Source organism: Notamacropus eugenii, chromosome 3, assembly GCF_028372415.1.
Source record: "Notamacropus eugenii isolate mMacEug1 chromosome 3, mMacEug1.pri_v2, whole genome shotgun sequence".
NCBI classification, from domain to species: Eukaryota; Metazoa; Chordata; class Mammalia; order Diprotodontia; family Macropodidae; genus Notamacropus; species Notamacropus eugenii.
This window is the reverse complement of record NC_092874.1, coordinates 70,562,459-70,585,642: the sequence shown is the minus strand read 5'-3', so window position 1 is coordinate 70,585,642 and position 23,184 is coordinate 70,562,459. Positions and strand designations below refer to the sequence as shown.

At 40.3% G+C, this 23,184-nt stretch overlaps 1 long non-coding RNA gene and 1 pseudogene across 2 annotated transcripts in view; one reads left to right on the top strand and one right to left on the bottom strand.

Annotated features, from left to right (window-relative positions):
* The window catches only part of LOC140532859 (uncharacterized), a 107,114-nt gene extending 103,978 nt beyond the window's left edge, over positions 1-3,136 (bottom strand). For both annotated transcript variants that reach the window (XR_011976703.1, XR_011976702.1), the window contains exon 1: positions 2,407-3,136. This is a non-coding gene — a long non-coding RNA (uncharacterized lncRNA). The remainder of the gene's footprint in view (positions 1-2,406) is intronic.
* A 7,694-nt stretch (positions 3,137-10,830) lies between these two features.
* On the top strand, positions 10,831-13,012 carry LOC140531816 (heat shock cognate 71 kDa protein pseudogene; annotated as a pseudogene).
* Positions 13,013-23,184: the final 10,172 nt, after the last annotated feature.

The following is a 23,184-nucleotide window of genomic DNA, read 5'->3' as shown; positions in this document are numbered from 1 at the left end:
CCCTGCACTTGTAACCGAAACCCTGTAATAAAGCTCAACCCCTGTTTGACTCTGGAACGTCCTTTCTCTCATACGTGCATCCGGCGTGGCCAGCCGAAGACCTGGGGAGGTGAGGTAAGGAAGACTCGGGTAGCCCAATACAGGCCTCTAGGCTTGGCAGATGAAAAATGGAGCGGAGTTTCTGTATGGGACTATTTGTAGGAGAAAAAAGTTCACAACAAGAGAAAAACAATCTCCTTCCTATTTTTTGGATATTTGAAAAGAACTATAATTTATGTGACTATTCCCTCAACCTTGGATATCACATCCTCTCCCTATCTTCTCATCTTATGCAATTCTTATCCGTTTCGTCTTACAAATCTTCCATAGAGGGTTCTTCTAATATATTAGAGTCCTTCCTTTAATTTTATTGATAGTATATGGATTCAATTTCAGTCCATTCCATTCAACATGGATCTATTTAGTAGACACGATTTGCCTCACAATGTGTTAGGTGCTGAGAATACAGAAACAAAAATGAAAGAATATCTGTCTTCACGCAACTTACTAGGGCAGGGGAGGGGAGGGAGAAATACAACATGTGCTTAGATAAATAGAAAATACATACAAAACTGACATAAAGTAATTTTCTTGGGGAATCAGGTACATCCACTAATAACCAAGGAAATTAGGAAAGGCCCTTTATAGGATCAGGCATTTGAATTGAAACTTCAAGTAGTGAGACCAACCAAGGATCAGTTCCAACAAATGGCCTCTTCTGTTCATGATAATCCTTCTCCCATCTCTTTGACCCATTCCTAGAGGTTTGACGAGTTGAAGGTGAGGCATGTGAGCATTCTAAGAAAGGGGTACAGTCTATGCAAAGGCATGGAGGCAAGAGAAGGAATGTAATATCTGGGCACTGGGAAATAGGCCAGTTTGGTCTATGTAGAGTACATTAAGAAGAAAAAGGTGCAACTGGCCTGCAAAGGTAGGTTAGAGGCTAACTGTGAAGGGTAAATGTCAAAAAGAGGAGCTAACAATTTTTCCTAGAGGTAATAGGGAGCCACAGAGGTGAATGAGGTAGTCAGACCAGGCACAGGCCTGGCCCATTGACTTTCCCCATCATAGATCATCCCTCAGGGCATGCTTATACTACTTCTTTTGTGCATTTCTTGGTTGGTAAGGCATTGCAGCCTCTTCATATCCATCTTGTGCCTCTTAATCATCCTTTGAATGACCCTTCACTTTAATTCTTCAGAGACCTGGGCCCTTATAAATAGGAGATGCAACCCTAGTCTCAGGTCTAAACCTGAGAAAATGCAGATGTTTTTCAAAGTATGTCTGAGGAAGGACATCTCTACCAGAAGACAAGAATGGCCCAAGATAACAACACCAGAGCTTTGAAGGGGGTGAAACTTCCAAGGCATATCTCCCTGATGAAGACAGGGAAAGGTTACATAGTTTTCTTAGGATACTTCATTACTTCAAAGATCAATGGCTTCCCAGTGTAGAAGCTCCTTCCTTCCCAAACCCCCTGTAGACGGCAAACTTTAAGCATTGCTGTAGCTACAATATTTACTGGGCCAATCTGGTAATAAGCCTCCTCAAACTTGGGTAGTCTTATTCACCAACCAGTCAGTCAATAAGAACACTAGATTTGGATTCAGAGATTTTGAGTTTGAATCTTGACTTCACCTCAATGAAGAAGATGAGGGCTAATTAAATTGTTTCTAAGGCTCTTTACAACTCTAAATCTATAATTCTATGACAGTATAGTTTAGGGGTCCATGAATTGATTTCAGAGAGCCCATGATTCTGGATGGAAAAATATGTGTGTATATATGTGTGTGTATGTAAATGTGTATAAATATACACATACATATATTTACATGTATATGTACATATACATGCATGTATGTCATATATTTATATAATAACCATTTTATATGACATAGATTTCACTATATGTAATATATATTTCACCATATATATTTTATTTCACTATATATCATACACATTTCACTAAATATATTTTATTCCACTATATGTAATAACTATTTCAGTGTATATATAAAATATATTTTTTCATTAACATCTAACTGAAGTTGGGCATTTTCTTCAATTATTGAAAAATTATTCTAAGAAGGGATCTATGGGCTTCAATACACTGCCAAAAAGGTCCACGATACAAAAAAAGTGAAGAACTCCTGGTCTAGTTTATCACCGCCACATATTCAGGATAGGATATCGACAATCTCTGCGTATGTCCGTAGGAAGCAAACTGTAGATAAACTTCTACTGAGTGAGAAGAAAGTGCTAACCGAAGAAATATTAAGACACCTTGAAAAGGGAAACATCACCTCTTTTTTCTGTCACAGTCTTAAGAGAAGGCTGACGGAAGAATACTCTATCACGAAAACTCACCTCGTGCTCTCATTCGGTGCTCATGATTCAGCTGGAATCCTTTGGGGCAGCTGACTAGGAAGAAGCCAGGCAAATTCAGACAAGAGTAGAGAACTAGGCTGAGGGCCGGAGAGGTTGGTGATGGAACACAGGCAGCTCAGCTATGGAGACACCAGCTGTTGCAATCTCACTCGATGCCCAGAAGGCATTCAGCATGATTAAACAGGACTATTTGAGGCAAGTGACTCTCGTTTGTATTTCACAAAGCCTTTTATTGATGGAGATTTTTCCCCCTCATTGCAGCTGCAGGCCTCCCAGAATTAAAGGTGCAGTTTCTGCTGGGCTTTCAATGAAAGGGAGAACCTGGCAGGAATTCCCCCTTTCTCCTCTGACTGGCCTGACTGGGCCTTTCAGCCCCTTCAGCACAATGGTTCAGACTCTTTCCTACTAGCCACGACCCCCAGCAGCCTGCTGGGAGCCTGAGGGCTGCACCTGCAGAATGTGAAGCTGACCGCAGTTGGAGACCACCAGATTACAAAGTGAGGAATGCCTGACCACCCTGAGGAGTGCTAGGTGCCAGAAGTATGGATGGACATGGGAGTTGGCTTATTGACAGGCACTCTCAAGTCTTGACCCTCTTTGCCTCTGTTTAGACAAATCCCTCCCAAGCTTGTTGGCCTAATTCTAATCCAATCTCCTCCACATGGAGTCTTTGCTGAGCACTGCAGCCCACCCTAATCACTCCCTTCTCTGACTTTCCATCCCAGGTGACGCTAGGACAGCTGGTCCTCTGCTTGCTTTAATGCATAATACTTTGTAATTAGCATGTTGTTTAACCACTTAAGTAATTCTAAATTTTCCATTTTTAAGACGATAGGATCAAAAATCTAGAGCTGAAAGGGAGCTTGGGTATTATCTATTTACTCTAACCATTTTTGAGGAAATTGGAACCTAGAAGAACTAGGTGATGTGTTCAAGGTTACACAGTTAGTAATAGAATCAGAATCTGAACCTAGGTTCTCTGGCTTCAGACACAGCCCCTTTTCCATGGTGGGATGATTCTGAAATCATGAAATTGAATCATGAAATCTGAAATCATGTTCACAGTCTCAAATTTTGGGATTAATCTTCCCCCACAGATAGTGTCGAAAGGTCAATGTAAGCCCAGCCCCAATTCAAAATCCTGCCAATTCTGAATTAGATTTTGATGTACTTGATCCTTCTCCAGTTGAAGGACAATGGCTTTCCATGTGCAGACAATTCAAAGCCTGGAACCAGTTGTTTAGGTTTTTTGTTTGTTCTTCAGGGCAGGGCAGATTGAAACCAGCCAAAGGCTGTGCTTTGGAAACAAGAAATGATCTGAATAACAGCTACTGTTCCCCTCTCTTTGATGAGGTGGAGGAAACAAGGACACCGAGACCACAACAGGCCTTAGTGGGAAAGAAAGAAATTCTCAATAGCCCTTGACGCTGACAACTCTTGGCAGATTCAATTCTCAAACTGAAAGGCACTTACTCCTAAGCTAATTAACTTTTCCCTTTGCCATTCAGAGAAAGAATTCAGGCGATATTAGACAGAAAAGACTTAGATGTTACTTCGCTAGCAGATTTGGGGCTTATGAATAGATGCTGATCTTAGAAAGAAACATTGGAAAACATTTCCGAGAGCTCTTCTCTGTCTTTTTTGTTTGGTATTAGAGACAGGAATTTCCTGTCTTGGGGACAAAGTGAAATTAACAAAGCCATCTTTCGACATGAAAAAATATGCGTACAATGAATTCAAATCATGAGCACCTGAGCTGTACCCAAAGGGCCCAGGGGAAAAAAGAAAAAGGAGGTATTTTTAGTGTACTCTTTTTGCTTTTCTGAAAAGATTCATTGGGAGTTTTTTCCAGCATTTCCAAATTGACCTGTGGAAACGGCTTTGGGACATCAATAGCTGGCATTTATATGGTACGTTAAAAGTTTCAAAGCATTTTACAAATGTTAGCTCGTGTAAATCCTGGAAAGTAAGTGTAACAGGTACATTGATCCTGATTTTGCCCACAAGAAAAGCGAGACTCAGAAAGGTTGAATGAATTGCCCAAAGTGAGTGTCAGAGATGGGATTCAAACCCAGGGCTTCCTGACCCCAACCCAAACACTCCTTCCTCTCTATACATACCAAACTTTCTCTCAATCAGCAGTGCTTGCCAAGTAGCACTGAATAAATTCTTTTGTCTGTGCAAAGACTTCTTTTTAAAACTGAAAGCAGTCTAGATTCCCATTCAAGCACTGCATGGAAATTGGTGGTTTTCATCCAAATCCTTTCCAAGCCTTTTGTGTTAGATTGTAACAACCTCCAGAGGAGGGACTGCCTTTTGCCTTTCTTTGTATCCCCACAGCCTAGCACAATGCTCGCCACAAACATATAGTAGGAGCTTAATAAATGTCCAGGACAGCTAGGTGGCACAGTGGATGGAACTCTGGGTTTGGAGTCAGGAAAACCTGAGTTAAAAAAAAAATCCAGTCTCAGACACTTATTAGCTGTGTGACCCTGGGCAAGTCAATTTTTTGCCCTATTTCTCAGTTTCCTCATCTGTAAAATGAACTGGAGGAGGAAACAGAAAACCATTCCACTGTCTTTGCCAAGAAAACCCTAAGTGGGTTCACAAAGAGTTTCTATTCATTGAATGACCTTGACCTTATGGGGAAAAGAATCACCGTAATACTAAGACTTTGTCTCTCACTTAAAATCCCAGGCTCGTGTGTGTGTGTGTGTGTGTGTGTGTGTGTGTATTTTCCTCCCTCCATAACACACTGTGGTTTTGCATCTAGATTTGGCCTAGAATCATATAAGTCATCAGATACATGTCAAGCTTGGGACTAATGTGGCAAAGATCATCAATACTACACAATTTGTGGTCTCCCTTTCTTGGGAAACATTTGTGGTTACACCTTGAATATTCAACAAGCTGTTAAACAACACAAAAAAGTGTAACCAGATTTCTAGTTCTGCTTTTATGTTGGGCTCAACTAGATGGTTCTGGTCAAATCTGAAACACAATAAGTGCCAAATCCTCATAAATTCCAACCAACATGTTGGTCTGATCAGAACCACATGAACCAAACCCAGTCTGGCAACTTTTTTTCAAGAGTATGATTCCACATGGCTCTGTCAAATATCTGTTCATGCTAAAATAATGCATGGGGAGGGTACAACTTAGCATTAATGGTAAAAAAGCTAGTGTATTCCCTTTGATTTTGGGTGTAGATTATGATTCATTAGGCATTTTGTTCTAGCATTTCCAAGGAGAAGGAAATTCTGAGTTCTTGGGGCCCTGTAAGCAAACAAGTCATTTTTTACCTCTGAGACTATTTCCTCTTAAGTGAAATAGGGATAATAAAACTTGTATTGGGCTGAGTGTGGCCTCACAAAGGAGATCATGTATGTAAAGCAGTTTGCAAAATTTTCCATCAGTGACTCTGCTTGGTTTCTCCTTCATAGAGAATCATGCCTCACCCTAGATAAACTGATCACCTGAAAAATCTTTGATACTCAATATCTTCTCAAAGCTCTCAGTTGTCTCTCCTCTTGGATTGAAGGCCGGAGGGGTGGGGCTCTTAACTTTTCCCAAAGCCTTCCTACAAGATCAGCCCTTACCAGGTAATTCTTCATTTTCTGTCAGCTTTCTGCTTGGTTTGGACTCCCCAGAACATTATACTTCCTAGTGTCTTGTTTCCTCACTCTCCCCCTTTTCAACTATGTTTTGTGTGTTGTCTTCCCCCATTAGACTGTAAGTACTTGAGGGTAGGGGCTATCTTTTGAGAGAAATGATTGTTTTTCTCTTATATTAATAGCCATTATTGAATTAGAACCAAGATTTTTCCCCTTTCTACCTCCTCATTCAAAAATCAGCCCCCATAGATTACTTAAGCAATCTTTCAAGTATAGGGCTCATAATGAGATGGAAAACTCTGTTCTGTTCAAAAGGCAAAGAAATTTTAGTTCTAGTGAGTTAATGGATTCATGTTTCACTTAGATTTGGGAAAATGTGGGTTCTCCCTTTTGTCTAGATTACCCTAGACAGGGTGTTACGGGTATAGATAAGTCTCTTTGACCAAGATTGAGTGATCAGAGTCAAGTCCTCCAGAACCTCATTAGAACAAGCCTACCTCTCATTATAATACTCATTTTCTTCATTAATTATTAACCAGTCAGAATTGATTGCCTCCCTCAGGAACAACAACTGTTCCAAGAGAATGTTGAGTGGGTTCCATGAAGGGTCTTTGGCATTTGAGAATGTTACTGACCCCATTTATTAATTTCATGCTAGCATGATTAATAATATAACTAAATAATTGCCCCCAAACTTAGTCTCTCCAACTTTTTATACATCACACTTTCTTTTTCTTATTTGTAGCCCCACTGTTTTGCACAGTGCCTGGAAAATAGTAGACATGTAATATGTGTTTATTGGATTGAACTGAACTTAAAAGTTTATATAAATGTCAGCTATTATAGCAAATATTTTCATATTGATTTAAGCATTGATAATAAAGATTATTATGATGTGATTGTGAAAATCAGTCTTTTTCTTGCCAATATAGATCTTTAAAGAAATCAGAGTAAGCCTTAGAAGAATTCAATATTATACTCATTGAGAATACCAACATATTCTTTCACAGCACGACCAATATTGAAATATTGTTTACAGAATTGCACATATATAATCTATAGCAAATTGCTTGCCATCTGAAGGAGGGAAGAGGGAAAGGAGGGAGAAAATTTGGAACTCAAAATTTTATTTTAAAAAAGAATGTTAAAAATTATCTCTACATGTATTGGAAAAAAGCACAGTTTTAAAATGAATGTTAAAAATTGTCTTTACATGTAATTGGAAAAAATAAGATACTATTTTTAAAAAAGAGAGAATACCAACATAGTAGATGATTGGTGTCAGAAGCTGACTCCCTCTGCAAATTATGAGCTTTAAATCTCTGAATCCTAAGCTATGTGTGGTTTCATGGGAAGCTATATATATGGGGGTTGTGGGAGAAAAGAGGGAGCAATCCTGAGTGCCCAAGGCAAATACAGAGTTCTTTTAGCTTCCTGATCAAGGAAGTGGTAATTACTGGGAGTGAGAAAAGTAGAACTTTTTACTTTGGGAAGCCACTACTAATGTTTTAGGGCAGCCAGAATTGGCATAACCTGATGATTTGGGGAAATGACAGATTTAATGAAAATTCAACATCTCTAGCCCGACAGGCTGAGCAGCATTAAAGGGAAACCCTAGGATGTTCTTCATTTGGAGATTTAACTCCTGAGTGGCTGAGAAACCTCCAAGCTTATGATGTGGCACATGTGTGAAGAGAGAGAGACAGAGGCATGATGAGAGAGCTAGTCCAGAGAGAAGCACTGAAATTATGAATGGCAGATGGGAACTCTCCCTAGAGATGAAGGGAAAGTCAGACCTCTGATATGCTTTTGATTCCCAAAAGCCTGTACCCTCCAGAGACTTCTAGAGGCAGACTCCACTCCAACCCCCCAGGGAGAACATTCCCAGAGGCCATTTTGCCTGAATCACAAATTTTGAGACCAGCAGTAAGATACAATGAGTTGAGTCAAGGTTGGGCATATGTCAAAAAATGTCAATGAGTTGGCATCAGAATTAAGTAGGAAGAGAGCAGATTGGGTTACCTCTGAGAAACTACCAAGTTCCTTTAGTGATCCCAACTTTTCCCTCAAACAAAGGCCCATCTCTTTGACACCAATATTCTCCCAGTGCTATTGTGAGTTACGTGAGTACTATAGGTTCCAAGGAATTAAGTGATGGGATCAGATTTAGATTTAGAAGAGGGCTTTGAAGTTCTCTAGCCCAATCCTCTTGTTCTATTGTTGAAGTGAAGTTGAGATGCAGTGGTATCTTAGGTGATTTGCCAGGGCTGACCCAGATAATGTCTGAGGTAAGATTTGATAGGTCTTTCTAAGTCCACAGCCAGTGCCTTACCCTCTATGCTGTTTTGCTTCTCAGTGTAAGCTTCTATTATTACACTGATTTCAAAGTGGGCATTTTTCCTCTATGAATGTGAGTTTAGATACTGAAAGACTTCTGGTCATAAACTGATTATTTTTGTTGCATCATTTTCAGTTGTTTCTGAGACTCTCTGACCCCATTTGGAATTTTCTTGACAAAGATACTAGGGTGGTTTACCATTTCCTTCCCCAGTTCATTTTCCAGATGAGGAAACAGAGGCAAACAAGGTTAAGTGACTTGCCCAGGATCACATAGCTAGTAAGTGTCTGAGATCGTATTTGAACTCATGAAGACAAGTCTTTTTGACTCCAGGCTCAGCTTACTCTGCACTATGGCACCACCTAGCTGCCCTCATATACTGATTAGGGAATACCCTACTAGCATCTCTCTCAATTCAGCCTCTCTTTCATTTTCTTTCAGATCAGTCTTCCTTTCCTGACTCTTTTACCCCAAGCTATTTCCCAGATACCTCGCAGTGGGGAATTGCCTGGAGAATTGCAGGTGAGCCTCATGATGCTGGCTTAAGTCCAGAAGATACCAGAACTCAGACTCTCCCTGCAGCTGTAGACCCTAGAGCAGCACTGCCAGGAGGCCAGATGAAACTCCATCTATCACTAGCCACTCCCATTCTTAACCCCACCAGGACAGGTTCCTCCCTTGCTTTGTATAAACATGCTGTTCAGCCTGTTGATCTCGTTTGCCCAACCATTGGTACCTCCAAACTCAGCAATACTTTGCAAAAACCAAGATTCAGGGCATTCCAAAGTCTTAGCTTTAAAATTTCTCTGCGCCTCAGTTTCTTCATCAGTAAAATGAGGGAGTTGAACTACATGTCTTCTAAGAGCCCTTTCAACTCTAAATCTATGATCCAAAGGTTGCATGACACTCTAACCACCCTGAGTCCCTTCCCAACTGAGGCGATGCTCAATTAGAGCAGCACTTGTTAGTACTGAGGTCACCTTAGGGACCTTTGAAGGTTCTGGGAAGGTGGGTCTTACTGGAGGGAAAGGGTGACTCATCAGTGATTTTCCTTTTGTGGGGAATATGAAGGTGGGTAAAACCAGTGTATTATTAAGTCTGGAGAATACCCTTCTTGGGGGAAGGTGAAAAGGAGAGTTATTTTCATTGTTGGACTCAGATTTGGGTCCCTTCTGTTTTGATTTTATATTGAGATAATGTTGTAAGGATCAAATGAGATAACATCTGTAAAGTGCTTAGCACAGTGCCTGGCTATATAAAGACTAGCTATTATTATATTGGATGGAATAGAGCCTGTCCTGTTTTCCACTTTTGTAGAGACTTTGACATGAATAAATACATCTGATGTTCCCAGAGACATTCCTTGAGTGGGGTTAAAAAAGGACCAAAAATCCAAGTGTTTCCAGGGAAAAGTAGGGGAAGGTTGGCATAAGCCAAAGAGATGTTTTTGAGAGACACTTCCAAAGTTGAACCTTGTTTGTGTAATGTAGAGTTGTAGTTCTGGGCTATGGATTGTAGATAAAATTTGGCCAGCAAATGAACTCTCCTTGATGAAGGTAAAATTAAACTCCAACTTGCTTTCCCAGCTTCACCTCCATTATCAATGAATTAGCTATGAACAGGAAAACCTCCTAGGAAAAAAATATACATCGGAAACAGGGATTCTTAACCTTTTTATGTGTAATGGACCCTCCTGGAAGTCTGGTGAAGACCATGGACTTCTCAGAAAAATGGTGCCTTTATTTTTAATGCTTAAAATTAAATGCCTGTAATTGCAAAGGAGATAAATTGGATTGAAATTACAGTTATCAAAATATTTAAACAACCAGTTGATGAACTCTAGGTTAAAAACCCTTATTCTAAAAGATAATTTGATATCATGTTACCAACTAATAAAACATAATAATAAATGACACTTACATGGTACTTTAAAGTTTTGAAAACACCATATAGACATTATATGTCAGCCGTCACAGGGGTCTTACAAATCAGTTATAATTATCCTCATTTTATGGGCAAAGAAACTAATAGGTTAAGTGACTTTCACAGCTAGGAAATATGAGTGGTAGTATCTGAGCTCAGGCATTCAATATTCTGAGATCAACACTTTATCCATATACAATGCTGCCTGTCTATGAGATTAAGGTTTCCCTTTAGAGTTCCAGCTAAAATGTATATACTTCTGTGCCCCCAAATGTCAGTAACTTTGGGCATTGTGACTGTCCTCTTTCTTATTCCCATCCTATTTAATTCAATTTCCCCCACCCCTATCCCAACATCGCACTCTAAAGCTACCTAACGCTTTCTTCCACAGTGCTCTCTGGGATTTCTGCCACATAGTTAACAAACTAATTTTCATTATAAACTAACTCCCCTTTCCCTCTGCTGCCATTCACAAGACTTGGCTTCCTGGATCTACTCAGTGCAGCAGCAGCCCTTCTTTCTCCATAACAATCAGCTACAACCCCCGACTCCCCAGCAACCGTGTCGAAAGGACCCTCAGTTGGCATTGATTTTGGCATCACTTACTCCTGTGCGGGAGTCTTCCAACATGGGAAAGTAGAGATCATTGCTAATGATCAAGGAAACAGGACCACCCCCAGCTACGTTGCCTTCACCAACATAGAACATTTAATCGGTGATGCTGCAAAAAATCAAGTTGCAATGAACCCCCCAACACAGTTTTTGATGCCAAAAGTCTGCTTGGTTGCAGATTTCATGATGCAGTTGTACAGTCAGACATGAAGCACTGGCCTTTTACAGTGGTGAATGAGGTAGGCAGGCCTAAGGTCCAAGTGGAGTACAAAGGGGAGACCAAAAGTTTCTATCCAGAAGAAGTGTCTTCTATGGTCTTGACCAAGATGAAAGAAATTGCTGAAGCTTACCTTGTGAAGACTGTCACAAATGCCATAGTCACAGTATCAGCCTATTTCAATGATTCCCAACGTCAGGCCATTAAAGACACTGGAACCATAGCTGGTCTCAATGTGCTCCGAAATCAACAATGAGCCAACTGCTGCTGCTATTGCTTATGGTGCCGAGAGAAATGTGTTGATCTTTGACCTTGGAGGTGGTACTTTTGATGTCTCCATTCTTACCATTGAAGATGGCATCTTTGAGGTCAAGTCCACAAATGGGGACATCCACTTGGGTGGGGAGGACTTTGACAACTGAATGGTCAACCATTTCATTATGAAGTTCAAGTGAAAGCACAAGAAGGACATCAGTGAGAACAAGAGGACTGTTTGCTGTCTTCGCACTGCTTGTGAACGTGCAAAATGCACCCTCTCTTCTAGTATCCAGGCCAGTATTGAGATTGACTCCCTCTATGGAAGTATCAACTTCTATACATCAATCACTGGAGCCCAATTCGAAGAGCTGAATGCTGATCTCTTCCATGGCACACTGGATCCTGTGGAAAAGGCCTTAAGAGATGCCAAGCTAGATAAATCATAGATTCATGACATCGTCCTGGTGGGTGGTTCCACTTGAATTCCCAAAATCCAGAAGCTTTTGCAAGACATCTTCAATGGCAAAGAGCTCAACAAGAGTATCAATCCTGACGAGGCTGTTGCTTATGGTGCAGCTGTCCAGGCTGCCATTTTGTCGGGAGATAAATCTGAGAATGTGTAGGACTTGTTGCTATTGCATGTCACTCCTCTTTCCCTTGGAACTGAAACTGCTGGTGGAATTATGACTGTTCTGATCAAACGTAATACCACTATCCCCCAAAAGCAGGCACAGACTTTTACCACCTATTTGGACAATCAACGTGGTGTGCTTATTCAGGTTTATGAAGGTGAGAGGGAAATAACAAAGGATAACAACCTGCTTGGCAAATTTGAGCTCACAGGAATCCCCCCAGCACCCAGAGGTGTTCCTCAGATTGAAGTAACATTGACATTGATGCAAATGGCATTCTTAATGTTTCTGCTGTGGATAAGAGCACAGGCAAGGAGAACAAGATCACCATCACCAATGATAAAGGATGTTTGAGCAAGGAAGACATTGAGTGTATGGTCCAGGAGGCAGAGAAATACAAGGCTGAGGATGAGAAGCAGAGAGACAAGGTGTCATCCAAGAATTCTCTTGAATCTTATGCTTCAACATGAAGGCTACCATGGTGGATGAAAAACTGCAAGGCAAAATTGGTGATGAAGACAAACAGAAGATCCTTGACAAATGTAATGAAATAATCAACTGGCTAGATAAGAACCAGACTGCTGAGAAGGAAGAATTTGAGCATCAGCAGAAAGAGTTGGAGAAGGTCTGCAACCCCATCATTACCAAGCTGTACCAGAGTGCAGGGGCCATGCCAGGAGGCATGCCTGGTGGGTTCCCAGGGGATGGAACAGCCCCATCTGGAGGTGTTTCTTCTGGACCCACCATTGAAGAGGTGGACTAAACAACAGAAGAAAGAGCATTCCACACAGCTTTTCCAAAAATGGAAGGACTCAAAATTTGTAGCCAAGGCAGTCGCAGTTTAAAAGTAACATTTAAGCTACTGTGTAAATCTAGGCATTCTGATATTTGAATGTATGCAGAGGGAGAGAAGTGAACAACATTGCACTTTATCAGTACTGTAAACAAGTGGAAATACAATTCTTGTCCTGGAGAACAAAAATTATTTAAAATTGGCACCATTAAAAAAAAAAAAAAAGACTTGGCTTCCTCCTGATGAAACAGCTTTCCTGGCTATTCCTTCTAGCACTGGGTGTACTTTAACTCATACTTCCAATTCATTGGGCAGACGGCAGGGTGACAGATTTAGAATCTTCCTTTCTCCTTTCTCCCCATTGCCATTCCTGGTTTCTTCCTCTACCACCATCTCTGGCGGTATTTATCACCCAATCAAGATTCTGGATGTCTACCAACTTCCTTAGGACACTCTCTTTCTTTCCTCAATGAGTTTAGTAAGTGGCTCAGTTTTTTCCTCCTCCCCAACTCCTGCTCTGCTAGGGGACTTCAACATCCATATTGATACTCAAACACTCTAACCTTCCAATTTCTCAACTTACTCATTCCCCATGACCCACTCTTCTATTTCTGTCCTTGATCCTGCTCTCAGTAAAGTATTCCACACCCATGTTCATGAACTCTGAAAGTTCTTTATCTGATCACAATCTGTAGTCAAACCACTTCTCCCTCTGCTTTGCAACTCCAAATCCTGTTCTTTGTGCTCAACATGCCACCCCTTCTCTCCATTTCTCAGTTATTTCCCAGTCTATTACCCCTTCACTGGCCACACCCTTCTCCACATGGACCCACTGGTATACTAGTTCAACTCTAGATGGTCCTTTTCACTAGAATCCCTTGCCCCTTTATCCTCTCAAAGATCTTGCCCTGCCAAAGGTCAGCCTTGGATTATCCCCATCATCTATTTCCTTTGTTGCTGAATGAAGCTGGAGAAAAATCACAAAACTATGTTGAATGGGTAGACTACAAATTTATATTATGTAATCTCAAGTGGGCTCCCACTAAAGCAAGGCAATTCTTTCATACCTACTCTAATCAATCCACCATCCCGCTGGTCAGACTGACTTTTACAAATCTTTGCATTCCTCTCCGAATCTCCCATAGTTCACCTCTCTCAGTTCTCTTAACTGAGAACTTTGCTTCATATTTCACTGAAAAAAACGAAGTCATTAAGTGAGAGTCCTCTATACCTCACATCATTCAGATGCTTTCCATTACTATCTCCTTCACCCATTTCATATTAAAGAAGTGACCCTTTTCCTTTCCAAGGCAATCCCCTCTACATGTACAAATAATCCCATTGCTTCTCACCTCTCCACCATATTTGTCTTTCTATCATCCCTATTCTCTCATATATTTTCAATCTTGTCCTAATTCTCATTAACTGTGGGTGTCCCCCAAGGTTTTTTCCTGACCCTTTTTCTCTTCTCCCTCTAAACTACATGAATTTGGTAATCTCATAAGCTCCCATGAATTCAATTACTGTCTCTATGCAGATGGTTCTCAGATCTATCTGTCCAAGCCTAACATCTCTCTTGACCCCCAGTGTTTCATCTCCAGCTGCTTAATGGACATCTTGAATTGGATGCTACATAATATTTCAGACTTAGCATGTTTCAACTTGAGCTCATTATCTTTCCCGCTCCCGAAACCTTCTCTATTATTCTAGAGGACACTATCATCCTCCCAGTCAGGCAGGCTCAAAACCTAGTAGTTATCCTTAACTACTCACTCACACATCCTATAGGTAATCAATGCAATCAATAAGAACTGCTGTTTCTTCCTTCATAATATCTCTCCTCTACATTCCCTTCTCTCCTCTGACACTGCCTCTATCATGGTTTGGATCCTAGCCATCCCACCCATAGACTATTGCAATGGCCTTTAAATGATCTCCTTTCCTCGGGTCTTTTCACCAGTGAAGTTCCTCTTCCACTTAGCCATCAAACTGATTTTCCTAAGGTATGAGTCTGACCATATCATCTCCCCATTCATTAAATTCCAATGACTGCCTTTTACCTCTAGAATCAAATACAAAATCTTTTTTTGGCTTTTAAAACCCTTCATAACCTGGTGCCTTTCTACCTTTTAAATTTTCTTACATGTTGCTTTACCCTTCAATCCAGTGACACCAGCCTCTTTACTGTTCCTCACACAAAACACCCCATCTCCAAACTCCACCCATTTCCACTGGCTGTCCCCTCTGCCTGGAACTCTCTCCCTCCTCATCTCCATCTCCCTGGCTTTCTTCAAACCTCACTTGCTTCAGTAAGAGGCTTTTCCCAGTCCTCCTTATTTTTGGTGCCTTCTTCCCTCTGAGCCCATCCCCAAATTGTCCTTTATATATCCTTTTTGTACCTAGTTGTTTCCATGTTGTCCCCCCATTAGACTGTGAGCTCCCAGGAGCAGGGCAATCCTTTGATTTTGATTTTTTGCCTTTCTTGCATCCTTAGTGCTTAACAAGATGCCTGGCTCATAGTACGTACTTAATAATGACTTATTGATTGGCTGCCAGACTAATGAAAACATTGAAATGGAGAAAGGCAAGCAGAAGGATGATGGTTTTGCACACCACCTCAAAATGAATTTTCCTTCTGGGGGAAGTCGAATGGACTATATAGGTTCTTTGTGTTTCTAATGAATCAATCAAAAAAGATTCATTAAGACAAAAATTAAACAGCCTTTTCTTCCGAGGAATTTGCCTTCCTTGGGGGAATACAATAAATATACATATATATGTATATATATGTATGTGTGTATATATATGTATGTATGTATATATATATAATATATACAAAGAAAGACAAGGTAACGGGGGCAGGGAATTTGGCGGGATGGGGAATCAGGGATTTTTGCATCTGTTCATGGGCTCTTGTGTATCCTTTACATCTTATACATTTTCTATTGGCTAACATAAGGAAATATTCCATACCCGATATGCTTTGAGTACTGCAGTTGGAGACCCTGTTGCCCACACCTGGAGAAACCTAGACACAAGCAGTACCTCAACATTATTCTGGAGAGTTCCCTGGAGTAAAACTCCAAAGTAAGGGTAGGATAATTTTTGGAGTTGGGCACCCAAGGATCAGACTCAGTCCACATGAGTCCAGAATATTAGGGGGCCCTGGAGGCAAGATCTGAAGTGGGAAGAGGGCATTAGAGTTAGTACTAACTGTGCTGAGGTGTGTTGTTATAGCTGTGATCTGTAACAGAAAAGGCTTAAGCAGAACCCCATCAGATTTCAGCTATTCTCAGACTCCACACATTACAGATGTATATAATTTAAAGGTTCATCAACTCTTTTCCCTCCCTAGTGTTTCTTTTCAATTTGAGGATATTTATAATGGGTACAATACTACCCAGCCCCTACCTTCAACCCTTCCTCAGCGAATCTCTTGGCAGGGAGGTTTGCTATTTGTAGAAAGATTTTTCCTTTTTTTTTTTTTAATTGAAGGCTTTGTTTTTACATTGCATTCATTTCCTAATATATCTTCCCCTTTCTGTACCCAGAAAGTTATTCCTCATAATGAACATTAAAAAGAAAGATAAAAGCAATTTGGCAAAATCAATGAAAACACTGAACACATCAGACTCTGTATGCAGCCTTCCATATCCAGAGACCACCACCCCCTACCCTCTTCAATGAAGGAGAAGTGGTGTATTGTCTTAACTGGAAGAATTCAATTTTACCTGGAAACATGAGAAATCACCCACCTCTCCAGGTTTATCATAGAAATGGGAAAAGAGCATATAAAGCTTGTCTGACACCCACACAAATCCCAAATCCCATTAACATCCTTAACAAGTAAATCATTCAACACCTTTAGGTGAGTCACAAGGTTAGCATGCATTTTGAAATAATGGGTGGACTTATTTTAAATTTTAATTAAAAGCACAAGTACCATTAACCAAAAGATGTTAAAGCGAACAATATAATATTAGATTAGAATATATATTAGATTTAATAATAGAAAGAGTACTAACTGCTCCATGTTTTTCTTCTCCAGTAAATTATAAGCTCCTTGAGGACAGAGTTTGTTTCATTTTTTTGTCTCTGTGTCTGGAGCTTCTAGCATATAGTTGGCCTGGAACAATAGTACTTAACAAGTGCTCACCCAAGCTTCCCAACCTAGGTGATCCCCTTGACTCCTCATTCTTAACTTCCATATCCAATCTGTCACCAAACCTTTGTAGCATCTCTCAAACATTCCCTTATCTCCTCTGACATTACCACCGTCCTGGTGGAGGCCTTCATCACCTCATGCCTAGACTATTGCAATAATCTGCTGGTAGCTCCACGTGCCTCAACTATCTCCCTACTCCAGTCTTTCTCCTGTTGTTGATCTTCCCAAATAAAGCACAGATCTGACCTAAAAAACACTAGGCTCTCCCTAGCCTTTCAAAATCAATTACAAAATCCTCTAGCTGGCATTTAAAGTTCTTCACAACCTGGTACTCTTCCCCTACCTTTTCAGTCTTCTTTCAATATATAATAAAATTATCATGTAAGTTTCTTTTTTTTCTTTTCTCTCTACTACCCACCCTATGATATCATGTATATAAATCCCTTTGCAAATTCACCTTCTCTAAATGTTATCCTTTATTATATTGATCCCTTTAAGGGACATCACAGGTCATCTAGTCCAGTAGTGTCAAAGTCAGATAGAAATGAGGGTCACTAAATTATATTTTGAATTAGAAAATCACATACTAACATTATCTATGTTCTATTATAATTGATTTTGTTAATTATTTCCCTATTACATCTTAATCTGGTTTAGGTTATACTCCAGAGTATTGCTGATTCCAAGGTGATACCTCTGATCTAGACTGTCCTCAATTTTAAAGATGAGGAAACTGAGGTACAGAATACTCTAGTGTCTTACCTACACAGTGGCACAGCCAGGATTCAAACTTAGGTTCTCTGATTCCATGCTACCTCTCCAAAAGAGGGCAGGGGCTATCTTTTGCCTTTCTTTGTATCCCTAGCACTTAGCCCAGTGCTCGCATACAGTAGGTACTTAATAAATGATAATCAATTGACCGAATGATTAAAACCTTGCCAGATCTGTGTCTCTATGGTGTTCCATTCATTCCTCTAGGCTCCCTCAAGCCTCCCAGCATCTTTGTTTATACTTCCATGTTCAAGTCTATCCATGAGTCTCTGAGTCTCCAGTCATCCCCCCTCCTTCCCCCACCCAAGTCATTTTCATTGTTTCCTCCCAGAAATTTATTTTAAGCTGGAGGAAATGCCCCTTACTTGATGCTTCCTTCAGAGAATTAATAGGAAAAAAGCAATTATTTCAAACTCTGAGTCTCTATTTCATCTTCTCTTTGGCAGGGTGATTTATGCTCTATTATATTTCATCATGCAGCCAGCATAGTTTTTATTATGTCATCAATTATACATGGACTTAACGTATGTGTTCATGAGCTTTTCCAACTGAGAAAGCTGTTGTCTGCATTTTGGACAATAGTTTTCTCAGGCTAGAGCATATGGTATATGAGATACACACCTATTTCTTTGCTGAACTGGTGAATATTATGGGTTTCCTGTTGAGAGTTCCAATCAGCCAGCAAACTCAACCACACATGTCTAAATTTACCCTTAAGAGGAAAAAAAAGCAAAATAAAACAAAACAATTGGCTTGTGTAAGTTTTGGCATGCTGAGGAAACTGACTGATCCTAGCAAGATTGACTTAAATGGCCGAGTCTGTGATTATACAGCTAAGAACACAAACCACATTGGACTACCATGATGGCCACACCCAGAATGAAATGAAGAAAGTGGAATTCACTTGAAGATCTAATAAGGTTGAAAATGCTGAGAGCAAAACTGTCAGATTCTGAAACCCTTGAATTCCTTGGAGTGGTACCTTGGTTCTGGAAATAAAAGGTTTTGATTTACTCCAGGATAGATCCCTTCATTTCCCAATTTTGACCCTGCTCCACAAATGCCCCAGGGTTAAAAAGATATCAGCAATGTTGTCTGCCAGCCCATTTTCTCCTCTTTCAATTTTCTTTCATTTTCCAGTCTGTCTCCTCTCCTTCCCACCTCCCTTCTCACCCCCATTGAGAAAGCAAGAAAAATAGAGCCTGTTATAAGCAAACCAAATACCAGAATTGACTCTGTCCCAAAACATACATGGTTCAGTCTGTACCCTGAGTCCCTTGCCTCTCCACCAGGACCTGGTGGGCAGCATGTTTTATCATTAATTCTTCTGGAACTATAGTTGTTGTTAAATGGATCAGAGTTTCTAAGTTTTTCCAAGTTCTTTGTCTTTGCAATTCTGGTGCTCTTGTATAATTTATTCTCTTGGTTACGCTTACTTCACTTTGCATCAGTTCATGTCTTCTCAGATTTCTCTGAAATCACCCCCTTTATCATTCCTTACATGTCAAACAGATTAAACTGGCCTCTGACCTGTGGGTGGCTGGAGCCCAACAGAGAAAGCTAGAAGCAGGAGAGTCATGAATCAAACAGAAGTTTAATTTCAAAGTCAGAGACATGTCTTGTAAGCAAGAAGGGATCTAGAAACATGTGACAGGGCCGGGACTCTGGTGGGAGGACCCAAGGCCATGTGGGGAGATCTCAATACTTATACCATTGGTTGTACAGTGAGCTGCAGCCCTGACAACGAGGGGTAACAGCAACAGCGGGACAAGTTTGATTTATAGCAGGACTTTATGACCATAACCTGGATACTTGTCCAGTGTTTGTCTGAGCTCAGAGAACACCTGGTGCTGATCAAAGCAATATAATAATTGTGTGATTTTGCCAGAGACTGAGATCATCCAGAGGGTGAGTGCAAAGGATTGTTGTTATGCCAAGCTCAGAGCACAGCCTTCTTGGTGGGCCTTAGCTCTGGAAAACAGAATGTCTCTTAATATCTTGACATGCAACACAACAGATTTTCATCATATCCATATACCATCACTTATTCAACGATTTCCCAATGAGTGGATATCCCCATATATACCAATTTTACCATCATAAAAAGAGCTGCTATAAATATTTTTGTACTTGCCTGTCTATTCTCAATAGGTGTATGCTTTGTGTGTGTGTGTGTGTGTGTGTGTGTATGTATGTATATATGTAAGGAGTGGGGTTACTTTATAGGTCATGTGTTTTTGGTGGGAGGTAAGAAAGAAGTCAGAACCTCCTTGGTACTATAGTCTACTTTCCTGAAATATAGAATCTCTTTCCTACTAGGGAGGAGAAGGGTTTATTCTGAGACCTTCTGTCACCTCTCAGGGATGCTGTGTCATCCCAAGATGGGCCTGTCCTGGCAAATGTCAGTCTATGTTGAGTCTGTCACAAGCAGTGATGTAATGTGGTTTGGAATAGAATGCATCTGGGCTCCTTTCTAACTCAGATTCTGTGATTCTAGAAGGCAAATGGCATTTCTGGGAATGCCACATTCTAGGACTGCCAATTTCAGCTTGTCCCACCATGAGCCATATTCTGGACCAAACAGCTGCTCCATATTGACAACATATTTCCCCTGTTGTCTTTACAATATTATTGTCAACATGGAGCAACATGTAAAGACAACAGGGTAAACATGTTGTCAACATGGAGCAACTGCATGGTCCAGTGTATAGGTCATGGAGGTACAAGCTGAAACTTGGCAGTCCTAGAATGTGGCATTCCCAGAAATGCCATTTGCCTTCTAGAATAGCAGAATCTGAATTAGAAAGGAGCCGGGAGGCCATCTATTCCAAACCACATTACATCACTGCCTGTGACAGACTCAGCAGGAATGTTTCTATAAGGTACCTTCTAGAAGCAATGGTGAGCCAGTCCCTCTTGGCTATTCAGTGACAGAGGGATCTGGGGTCCCTTCGGGGAGCTGAAAGGTCCTAGGGTTTCAATGGCTCCCTATTATTGCCTCTAGAAGATTCAGACTCTTCTTTTTTTTTTCTTTTTACCTTCAGGCTATTCATAGACCAGTTCTAGACTCCCTTTCCAGGCTTATTGCAAATTACCCCACTTAATATACCCTGCTCTCTGGTCAAACTGTTTCACTGGCTGTTCTCAAAAGACAATATTTCACCTTCCATCTTTGTATTTTGGCAGGGCTATTCCTCATACCAGGAATGAAATCTCCATTCACTTCTGTCCCTTAGAATCCCTCACTTCCCTCAAGGTTTAACACAAAGCATGCCCTCCTATAGGAGACTTGCCTGATCATTTCAGTAGCTAATGCTTTCTCTGACCCCCAAATTCCTTTGTATTTAAGAAGTTTGTATTTGCTTATCTGTATATATGTTGTCTGCTCTGATAGAAAAATATGCTGCTTTAGGGAAAGGACAATTTCATTTTGGTCTTTATACAGGACCTGGTACATAACAGGCTCTTGATGAATAAATGGTTTGCAGGGAGCAGTTGCTGAACTGCACCTTCCAGAATCACCAGTGGAAGGATCCACAAGAATGTCCCTAGCAACAACAGATATAAAGTGTCCATCCTCTCACCATCTGATAATGAATCATACTTGGAAAAAACATATGGTCAGCCTCCTATTTATACTTAAGAGAAGTAGGTATGTGAGTAAAGGATAATGGTCTTTCACTGTACTTTTCATTCAATAGAGAAAGTAACAGTCCTATACCAATTTTTCACATTACCCCTCCTCAATCAAGAAATGTGGTAAGGATAGAAAACCCAACTCACTAGTAGAGGTTCAAGTCAATTACAGAGATTCTATGGGGTCCCCAAAAAATTGGCAACAGTAAAAGGTTTCTGAATGTGCAACAACCCAAAATTAATTAGAAAATCAAACACATAATGAACCTAAGGTGTTTCTGTCACCACTTGCCCTTGTTGCATCCCACCACTTCACTTGGTTCTGAACATAAAGCATGCACACTTTGCACTGTGCATGCCATCGCACCATGAAACACCAACAAATGCTGCTGAAATTCAAAAAGGAGGTTGTAAGTAGAAAAGGTTTAAGAAGCCCTACAGTTATCTGGACCTCAGATTCCAGGAGGAAGGTTATGTGTATTTGGTTGGTATTTTTAAAGTCAACCCTTTGAAAAAAATACTTTTGAATCTAATGAGTTGGGAAATGCGAGTTTATATTTCAGAGAACAAGGCATATTACTCTCCCTCTTTGTGTTCATTAGTTTCTACATGCATTGTTTTAGATTTTCTTTTTACTTATGTTAAAATAGAATGAGATTGCAACCATGCCTTTCTAGAATTTGAGAGTGCTCAGTATCATGAGATGGTTATGTCAATACTTAATTTAAAAACATATCTCACTTTAAAATGATTGCTATTGAGAGGCAGCATGATATAGAGCTGGCTCTGAATCAGGAAGATCTGAGTTCAAATTCTGTCTCTGACCTTAGGTGCATCACTTAAAAGTCTCAGTGTGTCAGGCACTTCTCTAAGCTGCAAGTTATAAAAGGAGTGCTGATGTACATCGGTAGACAAAATTCTCTCACTAGTTTTCCATACCAGTGAAATCACAGGTTTAGTTTTAAAAAAAAATACTGGTTTTGGCTCATGGTGACACATTCCAATAGGAGAAGACTATTTCTTTCTTTGAAACGAGAGACCAAAAAATGGGAAAAAATTACTCATATCATGTGTCTACTATGGCATATACCAGAGACAGTGAAAGTACATTTCCCAGGCAGCTGAACTGAAAAACAAGAAAAATATTTTTTAATAGGTCATATATTGAGTAAACATGTGCAAGATCCACTCAATTAAACCAGAGTGGCATCATGGTGACTTTGCTAGCATGCTCCCTTCATCTTCAAAGCACTTTATGACTGTTCATGAATTGACTTGGGACAAAAGATCAGAGAGAGGTGGGAGGTCTGGGGCTTGTGATTTTTAAAAAGAATAGATGGGACACAGATCAAAGAACAGCCCCTTGCTTTGTGAATGTGACTCTTTGGTGTCTAAAATAAGCATGAGATGTTGATCCTGTTTAGATTTCCAATGGTGTCCCATGATTATTTATGAAGGCTGAATGTGTCATTGTATAGAATGTAAGGTTCCTCCTGAAGAGAAAGGGGTAGATGACACATCCCACTCCCTCAGCTTTCTCTAGTTAGAGTCTAGAACCAGGATGAGTCAGAGCATTAGAGTTGGTCCTGGACTCTAGGGATTGATTACCTTGATTAGAAGAAACTCCTTGACTTTAGTATGGAATCTTGAAGTACTCCAGTTTCTTAGGTTTATTCACCTGGGACCACTATAGAATCTCTAAGGGGTTATAGACCAAAGCTACTGTCTGAATTTGTACTCCAAGGACAGGGAAAAAGTACTTTTATATCTCATTATTCCATCATACAGGAAGATTAGA